Consider the following 20,647-nt stretch of genomic DNA (forward strand, 5'->3'; position numbering starts at 1 on the left):
CAATGTCTAATGATTCCAGCCTATGTAACTCTGCTTTTATCTTGTCTCTTAATGACAGTGGTACATTTCTAGTGGCATGTATCACTGGCCTGTTTGGCTGTTCCAATTCAATTTTGTGTTGCACTTTGAGTATTCCTATCCCCTGAAACACATCGCCATATTCATCCTCCACCTTAGGTATTTTACCATTCACTGTGTGAATTTGTTTCACTAGACCCAGTTCATTACATGACTTTAACCCAATGATGGGTGGTTTCTCACCTTTAACTACTACAAAAGGGACCTTATGTGATTTATCATCACTCTGAATCACTAATGTGCATGTCCCTTAAGTGGCAATTTCTTTACCATTGTATGATTTTAGCCGTAATCTATGTTTTTGGTTTACTTGTGGTTTTACCTGGAAGCGTAACAGGTCAGACTCAGGAATAATGTTGACCTGTGCCGTGTCTAGTTTGAACACAATTTCCGTTCCATTAGTTTTGTAAGTACCAGTCCAATCCTTTTCTGGTCCTGCAGGTGCTACTGTTCCCACAAAAAGATCAACTGAAGCCTCCTCACCAAACTAATTATTGTCCTGTTCCTTCTTAACGTAATGCACTGTCTTTTGTTGTCTTTGTTGCCTACATTTGAGTGAAAAGTGATTTTTCATGCCACAGTGGTGACACTCCTTTCCATATGCTGGACACTGACGAGGTAAGTGCACCCCTCCACAATTGCTGCACATGCGCTGCTGCCTGTTTTTGGCGCTTTCCTTGGAGCCACACCTCTTTGCAGTCACGTTCTTTTTACTAATATACTCCACTTTGCACTCGGTGTCACCCACAACACCAATGTCCATTGATCGTATGCGATCATTCTCGCCCAGTAGCAGTTCTCTGAGCGCTTTGTCCCTTACACCGATAATTATTATATCTCGTATTAACGAGACTGAAAGTTGACCGAAATTACATGACTGAGATTTTAGTCTTGGGTCCATAGTAAATTCTTCAACAGTTTCTGACTCGATCTGACATCTACTGTTGAAAAGATACCTCTCAAATGTCTCATTTCTCCTGGGAGTGCAAAAGGTATGAAATTGAGTGAACACTAGTTCATAGTTCTTTTGTTCTTCACCTGTCAACTGAAAACTGTTGAAGACGTCAATGGCGTCCGAGCCAGCGACTGTGAGAAACAACGCAACCTTTTGTTGGTCGTCTTTTTCAGCCGCTTTTATCGCCACAAGGTAGAGACTGAAACGCTGCTTGAAACGCTTCCATTGGTCTTCAACATTGCCAGTAAGCTTCAATTCCGCTGGAGGCTTTAGTTGATCCATGACTGCAACGGGCTAACAAACACTGCTAAATCCACACGTCTGTCCGTTTTTCTGATGTACTAAAACTCAACGACGTTAAAGGAAAGTTCGGCCACTCCTGGTACCATGTTGTGTTTCTTGTTGATCAGGAAACTCACGATGACAAAGATATATATGTAAACTTATGATTTATTCATTAAAGTTTTTTTCAGTAATGCATGTTACTTGTGCCGCCTTCACCATGCTTTCTTCTGTCTGCTGCTTCCTGGTTCAACGTCACATGACGTCAGGCCCAGTATAGCACAAATTTGTTTAAATAAATACATACATGGCCGCTAAAACTCGGGGTGCTGAGGGTGCTGCAGCACCCCCTGACAGCACGAGAATTTAAAATTATATGACTTGAAAATCAACCCGCAGTAGCGGACTGGCCATCGGGAGCACCGGGAGAGGAATAACGATGGAAAACCAGGCTAAGAAATGTAAGTTTGGGGCTGAAGAATTAAGAGACAAGGTTTTACCAATAAAAAAACGGCTATGTTTATTTTACATAAAGCTCAAAAAACTATTTTACGCTCAAATAAACGCCCAATAAGTTGGCTCGCGCGCTACACGGGCATTAAGTATCAAACTCCCGATCTAGCATCATATCAAACACAGACTGTGCATGCATTTGCAGGGCAGCTGTGGTGGCATATAATATTACTGATGACAATTAGAACAAATTATTCTGTTAAAACTTGTGCAAATAAATAATAACAAAATTGTATATTTGCGAACACCCTTTTTCATATCATTTGGGTCGCGATGGTTTGTCATTTTGAAAATGTGGGTCGCCGAAAAAAAAGTTTAAAAACCACACTGTTCTATATTGTCTGTACAGATCTGTAGCACGCGAACTTGGGGTTGATGATGTGAACTACATTTTATATGGTACACTTGTGATTTACTTTGTAATAAATAGGCTACTGTGTTTAAATGTAACAAATTAAATAACAGTTTTCTGATTTTTTTGGGGAGGCAGCGTTTATTTGAGGGCAGGGTTTAATCGAAGAAATACGGTATGTGAAACCAAATTGTCAAAAACTATTTTTTAAGACTTAGAATTTGATGCAATTGTCAAGAAATCATACCAAAATCTTAGAGCACCACATCTACTACTTTTACCTGTCATTTATGGGGTTATCGTGAACTTGGAACAGAACGTGAACACATCACATTGAGACAGTCGATTGAACGTGTACCCTACGTTCTTTCATTTTCCCATTTCAAAACCAAATCGGAAAAAAAGTGTTTTGGTTTTTCTGTTTTAAAACCAGAGTGGAAAAACGGGGGAAAAGAACAACAGAAATCACTAGTTCTGTAGCGTTTTATCTGTTCCAAAACCAAAAGGGGAAAGGGAAAACAGAAAATCAAGGCATATAAATTCACTTCAAGTTTGGTTTTTCCCGTGAACGCAATGCGGAAGTGGAACTTTTTCCGCCAAAATCAACAAAGTCCTATCCTATTCACGACAACTAGTTATGGCCACACTCGAGACTTATGCTGACTTATTCAGCAATTTTTTTGAGAGTGGGAAAACACACAGAAATGTGTAGTCCTTTACAAATCTGTGTACCCTTCGTTCTTTCATTTTTCCGTTTCAAAACTAAATCGGAAAAACAAACTTGTTTTTCTGTTTTAAAACCAGAACAAAAAACGAGGGGGAAAAAATCACTTGTTCTGTAGCAGTTTTTCTGTTTCAAAACCAAAAGGGGAAAGTGAAAACAGAATATCAAGGCAAATAAATTCACTTCAAGTTTGGTTTTCCCCATTACCGCAATGCGGAAGTGGAAATGTTTCCACCATAAAGTAAAAAAATTAAACAAAATATATAATTTAAAATATTGCCATGTTTGGGGCCACCCACGTGGTTGCTGTAAATACAACCATGCCCATTAAAAATAATTTGATTATTTATGATGAGGTGTTGCACTGTTGCCTTTAACTCTGGGGACCCTGATCAGTACAGAAAGGCCAGATACTTCTGAAGGCCATCAAAGCAGCGAAAAGGGCTTACAGGACTACTAAGTCCAGCTACCATGGCTCTGACCCCAGGCGCATGTGGAGTGGACTTCAAGTCATTACAGACTACAAAGGGAGAGGCTACAGTGACACCCTGTCCTACTCTGTCCTACTGCCAGACGACCTGAATTCCTTCTACGCTCGCTTTGAGAGGGACAGTGACCCCCCTGCAGTGGAGCTACCTGGAAGCCTAGCCAGTGGTGTGTCTACACTAACCACAGCCGAGGTGAGGCAGGCCTTCAAAAAGATCAACCCTCGCAAGGCACCTGGCCCAGACGGCATATCAGGTAGGGTCCTCAGAGGCTGCGCTGACCAGCTGGCAGGGGTCTTCAGTGACATCTTCAACCTTTCCCTCAGCCTGTCTGTACTCCCCACCTGCTTCAAGAGGACCACCATTATCCCTGTGCCCAAGAACACCAAAGTCACATGTTTGAATGACTATCGCCCGATAGCACTGACCTCTGTCATCATGAAGTGCTTTGAGCAGCTAGTCAAATCGTTCATCTGCTCCTAGCTGCCCCCCACCCTGGACCCTATGCAGTTGCATACCGGTCCAACAAGTCTACAAAGCTCTGACTATGCACACTGCTCTCTCCCACCTGGACAAAGGGAATATGTATGTGAGGATGCTGTTCATTGACTACAGTTCAGCATTCAACACCATCATCCCCTCCAGACTGGTCTCCAAGCTTGTGGACCTGGGATTAAGCACCTCCCTCTGCAAGTGGATCTTCCACTTCCTGACGGGGAGGCCACAGGTGGTGAGATCGGTGACCGCACCTCATCCACACTGATCACCAATACAGCCACCCCCCAGGGCTGTGTGGTCAGCCCTCTCCTGTTCTCCTTGTTCACTCACGGCTGTGCGGCAAAGCACGCTGCAACCTCCGTCCTTTGTGCTGACGACACAACCATCGTGGGCCTCATCTCTGACAGTGACGAGTCAGCATACAGAGAGGAGGTTGACACCCTGACATCATGGTGTCAGGACAGTAACCTCTCTCTCAACGTCAGCAAGACCAAGGAGATGATTGTGGACTATAGGAGGCGGCAGGAGTGGATCTTATCTTACTTATCAATGGATCGGAAGTGGAGAAGGTCAGCTGCTTCAAGTTCCTCGGGGGAAACATCAGCAACGACCTCTTCTGGTCTGTTCACATGGACAAGGTGGTCAAAGCGGCCCGTAAACGCCTCTTCTTCCTGAGGAGACTGAAGAAGTTTGGTATGGACCCAGTCATCCTCACTAACTTTTACAGATGCACTATAGAGAGCATTCTGACTGGTTGCATTACAGTGTGGTATGGGAGCTGCACAGATAGGGATCCTACGAAGTGTGGTCCGTTCTGCTGAGTTAATCATCGGCAGGAAGCTCCCAGCCCTACAGGACACCTACCACACACGTCGCCTCAGGAAAGCTGGCAGGATTCTAAGATATTTACCACCCATCCTTCAGTCTCTTTACCCCGTTGCCTTCTGGCAGGCGTTACCGCAGCATTTGGTCACGCACACGCAGACTGGATAACAGTTTCTACCCAAGGGCCATCAGGCTTCTGAATGGACATTGATATGGACATTGACTCACTTCACACTAGTCACTTTAAACACTGTCACTTTCAGTTACTGGTTGCATCAGGAAGATTGCACTACTGTACACTCTTGCACTTTTTGAGGTTCATGTTGTTTAATTGTAACTTGTTTAATTGCATGGTCTTATGGTTATTCCCTTTGGCACTTGTTTTTTTCACAATATATGCTCATGTTTTGGCTACCCGCAATGTTTGGGGCTATCTCGTTGTTATGATCAGTGACCTATGCACTTTTGTAAAGCTCTCTCTTGGAAGTCGCTTTGGATAAAAGCGTCTGCTAAATGAATACATGTAAATGTAAATACACTGTAGCTCGCAGCCATCTTGAACTGTGCATGTACTGAAAGCAATGCACCTCCACATTTCCTCCAAAATTCCACGTCAAAATATTACAATAACGGAACACTCAATCATATCACTTTTCAGTTTTAGTTTTTAAACAGAAAAAAGGCTGGAGAACTAGTGATTTCTGTTGTTCATTTTCCAGTTTTTCAGTTCTGATTTTAAAACAAAACGGAAAAATGAACAAACAAATTTTTACAGCAGTTTGGTGCAGAGGGGGTTTTAACATAGAGGCCCCCCAACCAACCTAAAAAATAAAAAAAGAAGATTTTGCACTATTGCACTCATTGTACTCCACCTAGGTTAGAATTAGGTTATAGGGTTGTAATAGGTTTTGTGTGTATTTAGGGTTAGTATAGTGTTCTATTTATTTTTATCTGTATATTTAGGAAGTTTTAGTATTTATGGTTAGTATAGTGTATTATTTATTGTTATCTGTATATTTAGGAGTTATACTTATTTAAGCTTAGCATAGATGTAAATTATGTTCTGTGTACTTATATGTTATGTTATGCCAGGTGCTTGATTTGTCTTGTCTTAAGAATTTCAGTGCCCAGTCTGACCTTGTGTTGTTTGTGTACCTAACAATAAAAGACTTGAACTACAGGTGAGTACTATACTATGCAAACAAAAGTAATATTGTTTCTTTTAACAAATGAGCACATATCATTCACACCATGTCTGCTTTCTGCTTTGAGCCCTCCTTGCCTGTCCGTACATCACATGCTTCAGCGCTGCAGAGCATCTCACCTCTTTGCCTTTCTCCTCCATGTCACTATATCTAAACTCACATTACCCTTTATCCACAGGGGGTGTCTGCGGACATCACTTACACACAGTACCCCTCTCCGCAATCAGTAGGCACTAGGGATGGGAAGATTCACCGATTCGCATCGGCATAAATGCTCACGATGCATGGCCCGGATCAAAAAAGTGTGCACCGGATACAATGTGGGATGAAATCGCGATGCATCGTTTCTAACATCTTTGCATCGGTATAATCCGATGTATTTATATAGAATTATGTGTATGCAAACACCTTTAGTATTTAGAAATTTGACCAATGATTTGTGACCAATAATTTTATATTTACATAGTTTCTCAAGCACGCTCTTATCTCCACTGCTGTCACTGGCCGATTCTCTAAAGTTTCTCCGCAAAGTTTCGTGCAAGTTGGAGGCGTGTTCGGGCGGGTGTTGGCGGAGGAAGAGTTAAACGTTCCTACAAATTGCAATGAATCCAAGGTTTGGCAACACTTTGAATTTTAAAAGAAAGATGGGCAATTTGACAACACCCATGCAATTTGCAAGATATATCGTACTGCTATAAAGTACACAGGCAGCGCACGGCTAATTTAGGTAGTCACCTGGGGTCTCATTTATAAAACTGTGCGTAGGATTCTTACTAAAAGTGTACGTACGCCCAAAAGCCTAAAATGGCGTACGCACACAAAAATTCAGATTTATAAAACCGTGCGTACGCACACCTGTAAGCAATGTTCCCTTTTTAATCAAAGATTACCCACAAGTGTGCGGTTTGAGGGTTTAGGTTGGTTGAGGGGCAGTTCTATGGGCGTATGTGAAGCCCTCTGTGACATGCTTGCGTGTAAAAAGGGCTATACAAATACATTTGATTTGATTTGAAGTGTGCATACGTGAATCAGCATTGTACCCCGCCCTGAACACGCCCATTTTTAACCATAAATAGTCAATGCAAAGCACCTCATGAATGCTAATCTAGTATCTCATCATGACCCTGGCATACGATTGTTCTTTATGGTGAATCATAGCGCATGACAACTTCTCAGACACTGTTAGCCTATTGGTGGAGCCCGAAAATTCCGAAAATGTGGTGGCCGGTAGATCACCAATTTTTAAAAAAACTGTGCGAGTGGCGTCAACTGTGGCAGTGACACTGCGAGTGGAGATAAAATTTGTAAACAAAAGCGTTTTGTTATGAACAGAAATCTATTAAAGTCTGGACTGATAACAAGGACGTAGAGTGTAGTGATTGCACGGGAGCTTGACGACTGTATTTCCAGTTTTTGACATATGAGGATATTTGCACAGTATTAAATAAATATATTTAGTTATACACTGTGTTCTGCAGTTATCTAAAGGTAGGATATGTGATGTTATCCTGTATTCCATGAAGTCGGGGAATCTCCACCTCCTGAACTCCCGTAGTGGACAATCTGATGGTGAGGAAGCGCTGAATTTTTATTTAAAATTTGAGTTGGATTGTACAAGGTGTTTATGGAACAAGAATCACTCAGTACAAGCGCAAATAACACTGCTGGATTTAATCTTCATGATAATCATGAAATTTAATGAAAAAAACGTGTGTGAAGGAAACAAAATATATAAATATTACGAGTAATGTTCTTCCAACATTAAATTGCTGCAGTCTGACTACAGTACGGTCATCTGCGTCGCCAATTCCAACTGTTTTCAAAATGTGCGTAGGCCTACGGGAGGGTCAGAGTTTGCGTGGAGGACCGCTCATTCTCCCGTCAAGTTTTTTTTTTTTTTATAAATCACAACCTTTGCGTGGAAAGTGGCGTACGCACATTTTCAGCCCCGTTTTGTGCGTACGCAAGCTTTATAAATGAGACCCCTGAAGAGGTTACATGGTATTTGTGTGGAGACGTCTGCCTCCCCCTCGGATTCAGCTATGGCTACAGTCAGTGGCTAGCTCCAGCGGTACCCCTAGCAAGAATAGGAAGCTATTCTCCGACAAAACAAATCCCTGTTGTGTACGACAAAGTAAGACGAGAGATAGCTGAGTCATTGAGAAAAATCTTAAGTAGGACGTATGAGTAGGAAAAGTAGGACATATGAGTTCAATTTAGTGTGTAGTGTTATGACAGTGTTTACAGCAGCTTGTAGTTTACTCATTTTTACATTCAGAGAACACATACAACAGGAAGGACTGGTTTAAGGCAAGGTCCAGGCCTGATGTTATTTTATATTTTGTCAGAGACTTTGTTTAATATGTAAAATTAAACTTTCACTTGTTTAGTTAATTGATGATTTGCAGTCTGACAAAGAAATAAATCATAGCATAAAAGTAAATCATTATGTACCATATAAAATTGCATTGCATCATATTCCCTTTGCATCTAATTGAATCGCATCGTGTCGAATTGCACTGCATCGCAATAGGGGTGAATCGTATCGTATCACATTAGTAGTTGCTTTTATGTATCTTTAATGTATTGGATCGTTGGCAGTGCATCGAGATGTGTATCGCATCGTCCTCAGTGATAGAGATGCATATCCCTGGTAGGCACCAATAGGCATTGTCCAGCTACCAAGCCGGACATGCTTATTATCAACGCTCCATTTAAAACATGCTTTTTAGCGCTCCCTATCAAGCACTGAATTAGTGAATTCTCATTACGAAATTAAATGTTTCTTCAGTGTGTCTGGTCTATGCATTTTATATCATTGAGTCTAATGCATTAAGTGGATTTGTTGGAATGTCTGTTGCACTAACTGCACATGTTATATTAATATATACATTTGTTCCAGATGTGCAGTAGTCAACAATGGGATGTGGGACCAGGTGAAGGTTGACCATGGGAAGGAGTTTTACCTGTGCCTGTACATGTAGGAAATCCTGTCCAGGCACAAGTATAACCTCACCAGGCAACCGTACCATCAGACTACATCTTCAAGGTTACATTTTTCAATTACTCAAGAGCTCCAGTGATGACCTGACACATTGAAAGATAAACAAATAAACATTATTAGTTTTGGTTGCGAACTGCAGATCAGTAAGGGTGTTTACAAGTCACCTTAGCTGGGAATGTGTTTAAATCAACAGATAAACTTTGCTTAAGTGTATAATTGGAGGAAGACAAGCTGCTTATCTCCTACCAGAATCCTTTGTTCCCAAATACTGACTGTTTTTAAAATGTGATGTAACATAATTTTGTAATTGTGGTGGAAAAAGTTCCACTTCCGCATTGCGTTCATGGGGAAAACCAAACTTGAAGTGAATTTATATGCCTTGATTTTCTGTTTTCCCTTTACCTTCTTGGTTTTTGAAAAACCGCTACAGAACTAGTGATTTCTGTTATTCTTTTTTCCAGTTTTTCCGTTCTGGTTTTAAAACAGAAAAATTCAGATTTGGTTTTGAAATGGAAAAATTAAAGAACGAAGGGTTCACGGATTTATTTGTATGTTTAAAGGCTGTTAATACAAATCCAATGTATACAGCATCTTCAAGTCACACAAAAGTCATAATCATAGATTGCATTCATTGGTAGATTTTAAGGATGATGTAGTCATCCTTAGTCATGAGCGAATAGTGTTTTTACTGAATGTACGTCGTGACTGCCTCCTGACCAAGTAAGTGACTTAAACTTGTAGTTTTGTGTAGTGTTGTTGCTAATTCTTGTGTCTGGGCAGGGCTGTTAGACAGCAGCTATCCAGGCCGTTAAGTTAAGTAGCTAGCTAGAGATCTGTTCAGGGTACTTGCCGCCGCGTGAGACTAGGGTGACCAGAAGCATGACCCTGAAAAGGAGGACACTTGGGTCCAAAAAGGAGGACAAAGGGTCAAAAAGGAGGACAACCCCAAAAAGTTGTTGGGGGGGGGGCTTGTCAGCTGCGCCTTGCATATTTAAGGCGGCTGGCACTCTAGAGGCAGCCTTGTCTGCCAGCCTTGTCGCACGAAAACTCAGTCGAACAAAGACAAACGAGTCTACCTGCGGAGTCCACCGAGGAAGGCCGACGAGGAGGATCACCTCTTCTGATAAGTATCAACCTATTTATATTCATAATTAGATCATATTCTACCTAGAACTTATTCTTAGCTAGCATGTGTTTCCTTAGCATTCCTGTTCATTACACTACCCGTAGACGTAGATATGTCACAAAGTATATACGGTCAACTTCTAACCTTCACTACCTATCCAGATCTTCTCCACCTGCCCTCTCTCTTTCTTTAGGGCTCTGGAACTGCCAGTCTGCTGTGAACAAGGCACACTTCATCCCGGCGTTTGCATCCCAGGCTTCTCTTCATGTGCACTGACAGAGACGTGGATCCGCCCAGAGAACACTGCAACTCCAGCTGCTCTCTCTGTCAACCACTCCTTCACTCACTCACCCCGCTCAACCGGACGGGGTAGTGGGACAGGTTTGCTTCTTTCCCCTCATATTAAATACACATCCACACCACTCTCCTTTACTGCCAAATCATTTGAACACCATTATGTGATGATAACTAATCCTATCAAAGCATGCTTAATTGTTCTTTATCGCCCGCCAGGACCGCTTGCTGACTTTGTGGAGGAGCTGGACATGCTCCTCAGCGTCCTCCCGGATGATGGAACCCCCCTGATTGTCCTTGGGGACTTCAACATCCACCTCCAGGGAACGCAGGCTGTTGACTTCTTGTCCCTCCTGACCTCCTTTAACTTGACGCTGCTGAGCACACCACCGACCCACAAGGCAGGCAAACAGCTAGACCTCATCCTGACACGTAACTGTATCACTGACTTAACCTCTGTAACCCCATTGCACATTTCTGATCACTTCTTTATCAAATTCTCTGTCTCTCTCCCTCCAACCCCTCCTACCTCCCCTCCCCTCGTAACTTTCCGGCGCAGCTTCCGCTCCCTATCCCCCTCCCATTTCTCCTCGGTTGTAACATCCTCCCTCCCTCCCATTGACGAGTTCTCGTCCCACCCCACTAACACTGCCACTAACACCCTGTTAACCACTTTAACTGCATCACTTGACTCTCTCTGTCCCCTGTCAACCAGGCCTGCGCGATCTTCTCCCTCCTGCCCGTGGCTTACGGATGTTATTCGTGAAGAGCGGTCCACCCTTCGAGCAGCTGAGAGGAGATGGCGCAAGTCCAAAGACGGTCTGGACCCTGATAAGTATCACTCTCTCCTGAAATCCTTCTCTTCTCACATAACTGGTGCTAAATCCCTCTACTTTCTTAACAAAATTAACTCTGCTTCAAACCCCCACAAACTTTTCTCTACCTTCTCCACCCTTCTTAACCCACCTCCCCCACCCCCCCCTTCCACCCTGACAGCAGACGACTTCTCCTCCTTCTTTGAGGAAAAAGTCTCAGACATTAGCAGTCGGTTCCCTAAACCCACCTTTCTTACCCCCTCACCACTCATGACTGACCCAACTAAATGTCTAAACTCCTTCTCTCCCCTGTCCGAGTCAGAGCTCTCTGACCTCATTCTCTCTCATCGCCCCACCTCCTGCCCCCTTGATCCTGTCCCCTCCCCTCTCTTTCAAACCATCTCCCCCTCTATCATAACTTTTCTGCTCCATGTCTTAAACTCCTCTCTTACCTCTGGCACCTTCCCCTCTGCCTTCAAACAGGCCAGAGTTACCCCTCTACTCAAAAAACCCTCCCTTAACCCTGCTGTCCTCCAGAACTACAGACCGGTATCACTGCTATCCTTCTTTTCTAAAACAATTGAACGTGCTGTATCTAACCAACTGTCTAACTTTCTCTCTCAGAACAACCTGCTTGACCCCAACCAATCGGGCTTCAAGACCGATAACCGAAGGTTATTTTCTGCCACGAGGTACGAAGGCAAACAAGCATCTAAGAGAAGCAACTACTAAATCAAAGTAAGTCATCACAAATTATAACTTAAATATATTATATATATATATATATATATATATAGTCAACAGTGAATGAGTTAGGCTACGAGCGTAAAGTTAAGTTTGGTAATAATTTCAGTAGACCCTAACCGTTGTTTGGCCAAACGAGAACTGAACGTTATGAGCTAGCCTAGCCTAGCTGTTGTTGGGTTCAGTTTTTCATGTTTTTTCCATAGGATGATGAATCTCAACGTTTCATATGTTAAAGAGGCACATAGTAGTACTATAAAAATGTATTCAAAGGGTAGTGAGTTAGGTAGTCTGCGTTAGTCATTAAACTGAGTAGGATACCTGTTTAGTAGGCTTTGCATACACATGTGCCATTGAAACCCTGAAACCACAGAGCCCCCCGATATATCAAACCCCAATTTACCCTGATTGTAACATATGTCATAGAGTTATATCCGTGATTCAGACTGTAGCCTGTTGCAACATTTCTTAAACGGTCTTAACAGCAGAGGTATTGTAGTCGAAAGGGAATGGGTCTCAATTGTTTCGTTACCTGGGCTTGCATGATTAAGTTAATGACTCATGTATCGTGTTAGCTAGCTTGTAGCCGTGGAGTGCATTTCATTAACACAGTGAATGAACTAGTACTGTTTAACCAACACGGTTGAATATAGTAGGTTTAGTTTGATTTGTTGCCAACGTGGGACAACTGCACAAGACTTCTCAGACATCACTCATGGTTCCCTCTGACCACGCTGGATAAAAGATGCCGACATCCACGCTCGCCATTGCATTGGACACCTGACATTCTTAGTTGTCCTGCTATCCACAGAGATATTACTGACAGACACACATAATTGCACAAGGTAGCGTGGTTTGTAAAGTGACCATCGTTTTAGAGTCTCAATGCCCCCCACCAACGAATCAGCCCTGCAACAGGTTTTATTTGAGGATTATTCTTTCTTTGCCAACTTGTGTGTGACTGTGTGCTGTGTATTTAGCCTACAAAGTCAATGCTTTTTGGTGTCTGTTAAAACTACACTAAAGGTGTATGTAAATTTACCAGAGTGTATTTGCTTTTACTTTTAATGTGTATGTGCTCGTCGAGGTAATAGTTTAAGATAAAAATATAGGAACTCAAAATCCATAAAGCAAATAGTTAGACCAATTCAGGGCCCTTTGTTAGACGATTAGGGAACAGAAGGGCTACATATTATTCGAGGTTCAGTAATTACACTCTGGCGCCTACTGGTAGCTATTGTTGCACTTAAGGGTTAGGGTTACCCTAACCCTGCAATAAGCATGTATTGCTTTAAGCTGCACTGTACTAGGCTCCTGTTATTGTATGGCTGTAGCAAGTTTGTGGCTACTACTGTCTAAACTGACATTTTTCAACTGAGAAATTACTTGGAAATCTGAATATCTGTGTTTCAAAGTCTATGCTGTATTAATATTGTGTGTTCACCATACATTAATCAGCTGGCTACTATAATACAAAGAGAGGTGAAAATGTTCTAATGTATCTTTATTCAGTTACACTCTGGCAAGATGTTTGTAATATTGTTGTTTGTTAGTTAAAATAATATTGTTGGTCACCCTGAGTGCATGTTGTGTGGTTTAATGGGAAGTGAGAGTCAGCCTTTATACATTAATGTTGACAAGGAGATGATCATGGGCTGTGCCATAGACCTTTTGCCAATTAGGCTATTCTTGATTGTAAGATGACTGTGGTTCTGGAAAGCGGTCTAAGCCATCTTTGAAATATTCTGGGAATAGTGTTGTGAGCAATGTGTTATGATTGTGGGAGCCAATTTTTGGTCGATGTCTAAACTTCATGCGTCCGCTACAGCATTTCTGCTTTGGCTTGACTTGTGCTGGGAGGGAGGTAAACGGCATGGATTGGGGGATAGTGTGCGGGCAGGTGTATTTTTATATAGGGTGAAATGGAATGAGAAAAGTAATACAAAATGTCTGAAAGGGGTGTATTTATGTAAATTTCCACATTGCCTCAATATCTTTGTGTCAATAAATAAAATATCATTTTGACTGATGGTTTTCAAACCTTATTGGGTTCAAGATGACATCACTCTGAAGTACCATCAAAAATGTCACGTTGGCATGTCAAAATATGATTGAATTTGAGTAGTTTAAACTTGTTAGCTGAATCTAACAACTCATACCACAGAAGAAACGGCATACTTTTTTTTATACAGTAACTGAACTTGACAATAATCAACACTGAGAGCAGCTCAATGGACTGGGACAGTGACCTGCAAAGTATAAGGTTGCAGGTTTGAATCCAGCCGCAGTCTTTCAGCTTGTCTTAGATTTGAATATCTGTTTAGTTAAACAGGATGACATCATTATGAAATACCATGCGCAATTTTATGCAATTCCACTTTGAAATGTCAACTGCTTCTTAACCTTTGTCCCAAAGCTAATACTCTGAACTTTTTACTCATACATTTTCAACAGTTGGTGTGTAGCAGAGAGGATAGAGAGGCTGCTTTGTAACCTTATGCTCATGAGTTCAAATAACCATTCAGCCTGTTGTAGTTGGCCCAACATGAGGTAGTTTTGCTCTCTTGTTGTCCAACTCTTGACCTTCTACAATGTCCGTCCGTCCGTCATCTGCCGCTTGTCCGGGGATCGGGTCGCAGGGGCAGCGACCTAAGCAGGGAGGCCCAGGCTTCCTTCTCCCCAGCCACTTCCACCACCTCTTCCTGGGGGACCCCGAGGCATTCCCAGGCCAGCCGAGAGACATAGTCCCTCCAGCGTGTCCTGGGTCTTCCCCGGGGCCTCTTCCCAGTGGGACGTGCCCGGAACACCTCACCAGGGAGGCGTCCAGGAGGCGTCCAGGAGGCATCCTAATCAGATGCCCGAGCCACCTCAGCTGGCTCCTCTCGACGCGGAGGAGCAGCGGTTCTACTCTGAGCCCCTCCCGGATGACCGAGCTTCTCACCCTATCTCTAAGGGAGAGCCCGGACACCCTGCGGAGAAAGCTCATTTTGGCCGCTTGTATTCACAATCTCGTTCTTTCGGTCACTACCCATAGTTCCTGACCATAGGTGAGGGTAGGAACGTAGATCGACTGGTAAATAGAGAGCTTCGCCTTTTGACTCAGCTCCTTCTTCACCACGACAGACCGATGCAGAGCCCGCATCACTGCGGACGCCGCACCGATCCGCCTGTCGACCTCGCGCTCCATTCTTCCCTCACTCGTGAACAAGACCCCGAGATACTTTAACTCCTCCACTTGGTTCAGGATCTCCTCCCCGACCCGGAGATGGCACTCCACCCTTTTCCGGTCGATACCCATGGCCTCAGATTTGGAGGTGCTGATTCGCATCCCAGCCGCTTCACATTCGGTTGCGAACCGCTCCAGTGAGAGTTGAAGGTCACGCCTCAATGAAGCCAACAGGACCACATCATCTGCAAAAAGCAGCGACCCGATCCTGAGGTCACCAAACCGGACCCCCTCAACACCCTGGCTGCGCCTAGAAATCCTGTCCATATAGGTAATGAACAGAATCGGTGACATAGGGCAGCCCTGGCGGAGTCCAACCCTCACCGGAAACAAGTTCGACTTACTACCGGCAATCCGGACCAAACTCTGACACCGGTTGTACAGGGACCGGACAGCCCCTATCAGGGAATCCGGTACCCCGTTCTCTCGGAGCACCCCCCACATGAGCCCCCGAGGGACACGGTCGAACGCCTTTTCCAAATCCACAAAACATGTGTAGACTGGTTGGGCGAACTCCCATGTACCCTCCAGGACTCCGCGGAGGGTAAAGAGCTGGTCCACTGTTCCACGGCCAGGACGAAAACTACATTGCTCCTCCTGAATCCGAGGTTCGACAATCCGGCGGACCTTCCTCTCCAGGACCCCTGAATAGACTTTCCCAGGGAGGCTGAGGAGTGTGATCCCCCTAAAGTTGGAGCACACCCTCCGGTCCCGCTTTTTAAAGAGGGGAACCACCACCCCGGTCTGCCAGTCCAGAGGCACTGTCCCCGATGTCCACGCAATGTTGCAGAGTCGTGTCAACCAAGACAGCCCTACAACATCCAGAGCCTTAAGGAACTCCGGGCGGACCTCGTCCACCCCAGGGGCCCTGCCACCGCGGAGCTTTTCAACCACCTCGGCGACCTCGGCCCCAGAGATAGAAGGGCCCCCCCCGATGTCCCCAGACTCTGCCTCCACGTCAGAAAGCGTGTTGGTGGAATTAAGGAGGTCTTCGAAGTATTCCTTCCACCGATCCAGGACGTCCCCCGTCGAAGTCAGCAGCGCACCATCCCCACCGTATACAGTGTTGACAGAGCACTGCTTCCCCCTCCTGAGTCGCCGGATGGTGGTCCAGAACCTTTTTGAAGCCGTTCGGAAGTCATTCTCCATGGCCTCGCCGAACTCCTCCCATGCCCGGGTTTTTGCCTCCGCGACCGCCTAAGCCGCGTTCCGCTTGGCCTGCCGGTACACATCAGCTGCCTCTGGGGTCCTACCAGCCAATAAAGCCTGATAGGCCTCCTTCTTCAGCTTGACGCCTTCTACAATGTACATTTTTATAATGTTTTGCCATTTTGCGGAGGAACCCGCATCGCTGCTTGCAGCTATATTTATTATTATATTTCTCCGCTAAATGGCCCAACACCTCAAAGTCCTGGACCTGATTTTTTACAATTTGGCCCAATGATACAACATGTCCCTCACTACTCCCACACGGCTAGTGGCCCATGTGCGCCCATAGGTGGCGCTATAAAACACGCCCAAAGTCTACGTGATTTCCCCAGCGCCCCATTATTCCAAAATGCATGAAAATTGGTATACATGCCTTATTTCTCATGGGGAACAAAAAAGCCTCAAGAACCCATAAGGTCCGCCATGATAAATTTTGCTGTACTGTCCAAATTTGGTACAACCTTCAAAACCCTTAGATCCAATCGACTTGAAATTTGTTACAGATGTGTAGAATACATGTTTTTATAAAGCGTCAAATTGAATAAGAAATGCAATACAAAATGGCTGAAAGAAGTGTATTTATGTAAATGTCCAAATTGCCTCAATATTCTTTTTGTTAATAAATCAAATATAATTTTGACTGTTTTTCAAACCTAATAGGGTTCAAGACGACATCACTCTGAAGTACCCTGCAAAGTTTCACCTTGATATGTAAAAATATGACTGAATTACAGCTGTTTGAGCTTGGACCAAATCTGACAATCCTTGCCATTGGAGAAACATCTTATTTTGTTATCCAGTTGATGACTGAACATGGCAAGAGTCCAGATCTGGCAATGGCTTTATTGGCTGAGCTGTTGTGCTGATAAACAGAGGGTTGTAGGTTCAAAACCAGTCAGAGGCAATTTTTTTATTTTTTTGACAGAATGGTTTCTAGTGTTCCGGTCAATCCTCTGGTTGTAAAACATAGCAATGAGTGTTTATTTGAGCCCATAACAACACTCCGATCATCTGGTAAGCGAGACTGTGTAAACCACTGCAAAACAAGCCAGGTTTACAACGGTAGCTAGCTACTTGGAGTCTACGTATGGTAGTGTCAGATTTACAACCGAATTAGCTCGAATGAAGTAAATTTATCATCAGACATCTCTCTGAAGTACCATAAACAATTTCACCTTGGTATGTCAAAATATGATTGAATTAGAGATGTTTCAACATTGGCTGAATCTAACAATGCATACCACAGGAGAAACAGCTTTCTTTTTTGTACAGTAACTGAACATGACAATCTTCAACACTGAGAATAGTTCAACGAACTGGAACGGTGACCTGCAAAGTATAAGGTCGTAGGTTCGAATCCATCCACACTGTTTGAGACTGTCTTAAATTTGAATATATGTTTAGTTTAACAGGATGACATCGTTCTGAAGTACCATTGCAATTTCATCTTGATATGTCAAAAGATAATTTAATTACAGCTCTTTAAACCTGGGCTGAATCAAACAATCCGTACTACAGGAGAAACAGCTTACTCTTTGTATACAAAAACGGACCATATATTCTCATCTGTGCGGGTAGCCCAATGGGTTGAAACAGTGTCCTACAAAGTGCAAGGTCACAGGTTCAAATCCAGGCACAGTCTTTTGGCCTGTCATAATTTTGATTACGTGTTTAGTTAAACAGGCAGACATCCTTCTGAGATACCATGTGCAATTTCATGCAATTTCGCCTTGAACTGTCAACCGTTTCTTAACCTTTGTCCCAAAGCTGACTAAAAACTAATACTCATATCACGCAGTCAGAGCACAGCTAGATAATCAGCGTCAGCACTCTTGGGTACCCAGCATGCAGTGCGACATGTCAAAAACCACAAAGACTAGTGGAAAATAGTTTGGTTACAAAAGCTGTGCCAGGGATTTCAGTTGTTGTGTTCGTTCAGTTAGAAGTTTGTAATGTTATTGTTGGTTAGTTAATATAATCTTGTTGGTCACCTTGATTGTGCATGTTGTGTAGTTTAATGTGACCAGAGAGTCGGCTGCTATCTTGTCACAAGCTATTCTCGCAAGGAGTTGAATATGAGCTCTTCCCTAGCCCAGTTGCCCACATGACTATTGTTAGTTGTGCAATGACCGAGAGTCTGGAAAGAGATCAACTCAAGAATAGTTTCAATATCCTATGGAAAGTTAATAATGAGCCCTTTCTAATCAGAAAATCTCAGTGGTTGGTGTGTAGCAGAGAGGCTAGAGGCACTAACTTGTAACCTTATGCTCATGAGATCAAATCCCTGTTCAGCCTATTGTTGTTGGCCAAACATGAAGTAGTTTTGCTCACTTGTTGTCCAAGTCTCGATCTTCTACAGTGTACATATTTTGCCATTTTGCGGAGGAACCCACATCGCTGCTTGCAGTTATATTTATCCATTAGTCTTCTAAGGCAATTAGCAAAACACATTCTAATGTACCATTAGAACACTGGAGTGATAGTTGCTGGAAATGGGTCTCTATACACCTATGTAGATATTTCATCAAAAAACAGACGTTTCCACCTAGAATAGTCATTTACCACATTAACAATGAATAGTGTATTTATGATTAATTTAATGTTATCTTCATTGAAAAAAACTGTGCTTTTCATTGAAAAATAAGGACATTTATAAGTGACCCCATACTTTTGAACCGTAGTGTATTTTCTTTTTTACATAACTGAACAAGAGAAGAAATACAGATATCACCAAACTTATCTTTAGAAATATTTTGGTATGTGACCAAGATGAACATTTCTCATAGTAAAGTTTGTGCTATTAAGATTAAATAAATTATGTAAACAAATGTTTCCTTTTATTATTTTCTCACAGGACATCAAAGGAGATGACATCCAGAGAGACCTGCAGAAGACCTACATGGGCATATGTCACTAACACGGACGGTGGAGAATTTGGACATTATGATACCAATTTTTTTTCCCCAGCCCGATCTTGTGCGGGATCCTCGGAGTCATCTATGCACTGAACTTATCTTACCCTTAGGACCTGAAATGCTCTTGCAAATGAATGCTGGAAAGCTTTCCCCCAAAGTTCTTGGACTGAAGAACAAAATCTGTGTTCAGTAACAATGTAATTCTTCAGCTGCACATTTTCATTCCATCCCCCCCCCCCCCCCCCCCCGGAAGCCCTACAGATGCAGAGCATTTGTCCGGTTTCTTTTGGCTTGCTCAGATTTTGTTGATTTGTACACTTTATTCTAGATTTGTGTGCTTCTATTCACTACTTGCGAGGTGATGCTAGGAGTTAACTGTGCACTGAACTTATCTTCTACTCTACTATGAGTTAATTCATAATGTCTTCCAAATGGCTGGTGGAAGGCTTTCCCCCAAAGTTCTTGGATTGTCTTGGCAAAATAGAGAGTTGTTCAGATATATTTTGTTTGTTTTAACTAAAGAAGTTCAGTTAAACAAAGTTACACAATATATTTAAGCATTTTAAACATGGATTTAGTTGGAATTAAAAGCTCTCTCTTGGAAGTCGCTTTGGATAAAAGCGTCTGCTAAATGAATAAATATCAATTACTTAACGAAATTAGAGGAACATTTACTGAAAATAGTTGAGCTAAAATTGCATACACAATTCTATGAAAATGTACATTCAATTTAAAATATATATATATATGGATTTAGATACATTTGTTGCGTGCAACCTCTTTATATAATAAAATTGAGTTAAATCAACAAAACATTTTTTCCAGTGTAGGCATAATCAGTGCCGCCGCTAGCCATTTTGGTGCCCTACGCATTATTCCTTTATGATGCCCCCCCACCACCACCACCACAGCTGCCCTGTTAATGCATCCACATTCTGTGTTTGATATGATGCTGGTTACGGAGTTAATGCGAGCGCGCATTGCGCGCGAGTGAAATTTTGGGGCCTTTATTTGAGTGCATGATGTATTTTTGTCTCTTAATTGTTCAGCCCCACCCTTACGTTTCTTAGCATGGTTTTCCAAATTAATTATAAACATTTAAAACTGGAAGCATGCAGCCAAGGAGCTCAGCTAGTTCGAGGTGTATGCATAGGCTAACTATAATTTAGCAGCACATTTCCCGTATTTAACAATAATTAAACATGGACTTACCTGAAAGTGATGCACGGGCATCATCTCGCAGTTTATTTCTTTTTCTGCCGCTGACTCCTGTTGTCTTTTTGAGGCAATTTTCGAAACGTTTACCTAGCCTACTGTCAAAGTTCGTCAGGCCACTGAGATAGGAAAGGGCACCCACGGCGAGATTGGAGAGTTGAGTGTGTATTTGTGGGGTGGGG

General features: G+C 42.9%; 1 protein-coding gene and 1 long non-coding RNA gene across 2 annotated transcripts in view; one reads left to right on the top strand and one right to left on the bottom strand.

Moving 5' to 3' along the window:
- The window catches only part of cyp27a1.1 (cytochrome P450, family 27, subfamily A, polypeptide 1.1), a 165,237-nt gene that overhangs the window by 122,759 nt on the left and 21,831 nt on the right, over nucleotides 1–20,647 (bottom strand). The window lies entirely within an intron of this gene.
- Nucleotides 11,065–19,327, top strand: LOC146234433 (uncharacterized). The gene is made up of 3 exons (XR_014741571.1): nucleotides 11,065–11,160; nucleotides 11,781–11,894; nucleotides 19,190–19,327. It is a non-coding gene; the product is annotated as an uncharacterized LOC146234433 (long non-coding RNA).

This window comes from Hypomesus nipponensis, chromosome 23 (genome assembly GCF_054491055.1).
Source record: "Hypomesus nipponensis isolate SF chromosome 23, ASM5449105v1, whole genome shotgun sequence".
Lineage (NCBI taxonomy): Eukaryota > Metazoa > Chordata > Actinopteri > Osmeriformes > Osmeridae > Hypomesus > Hypomesus nipponensis.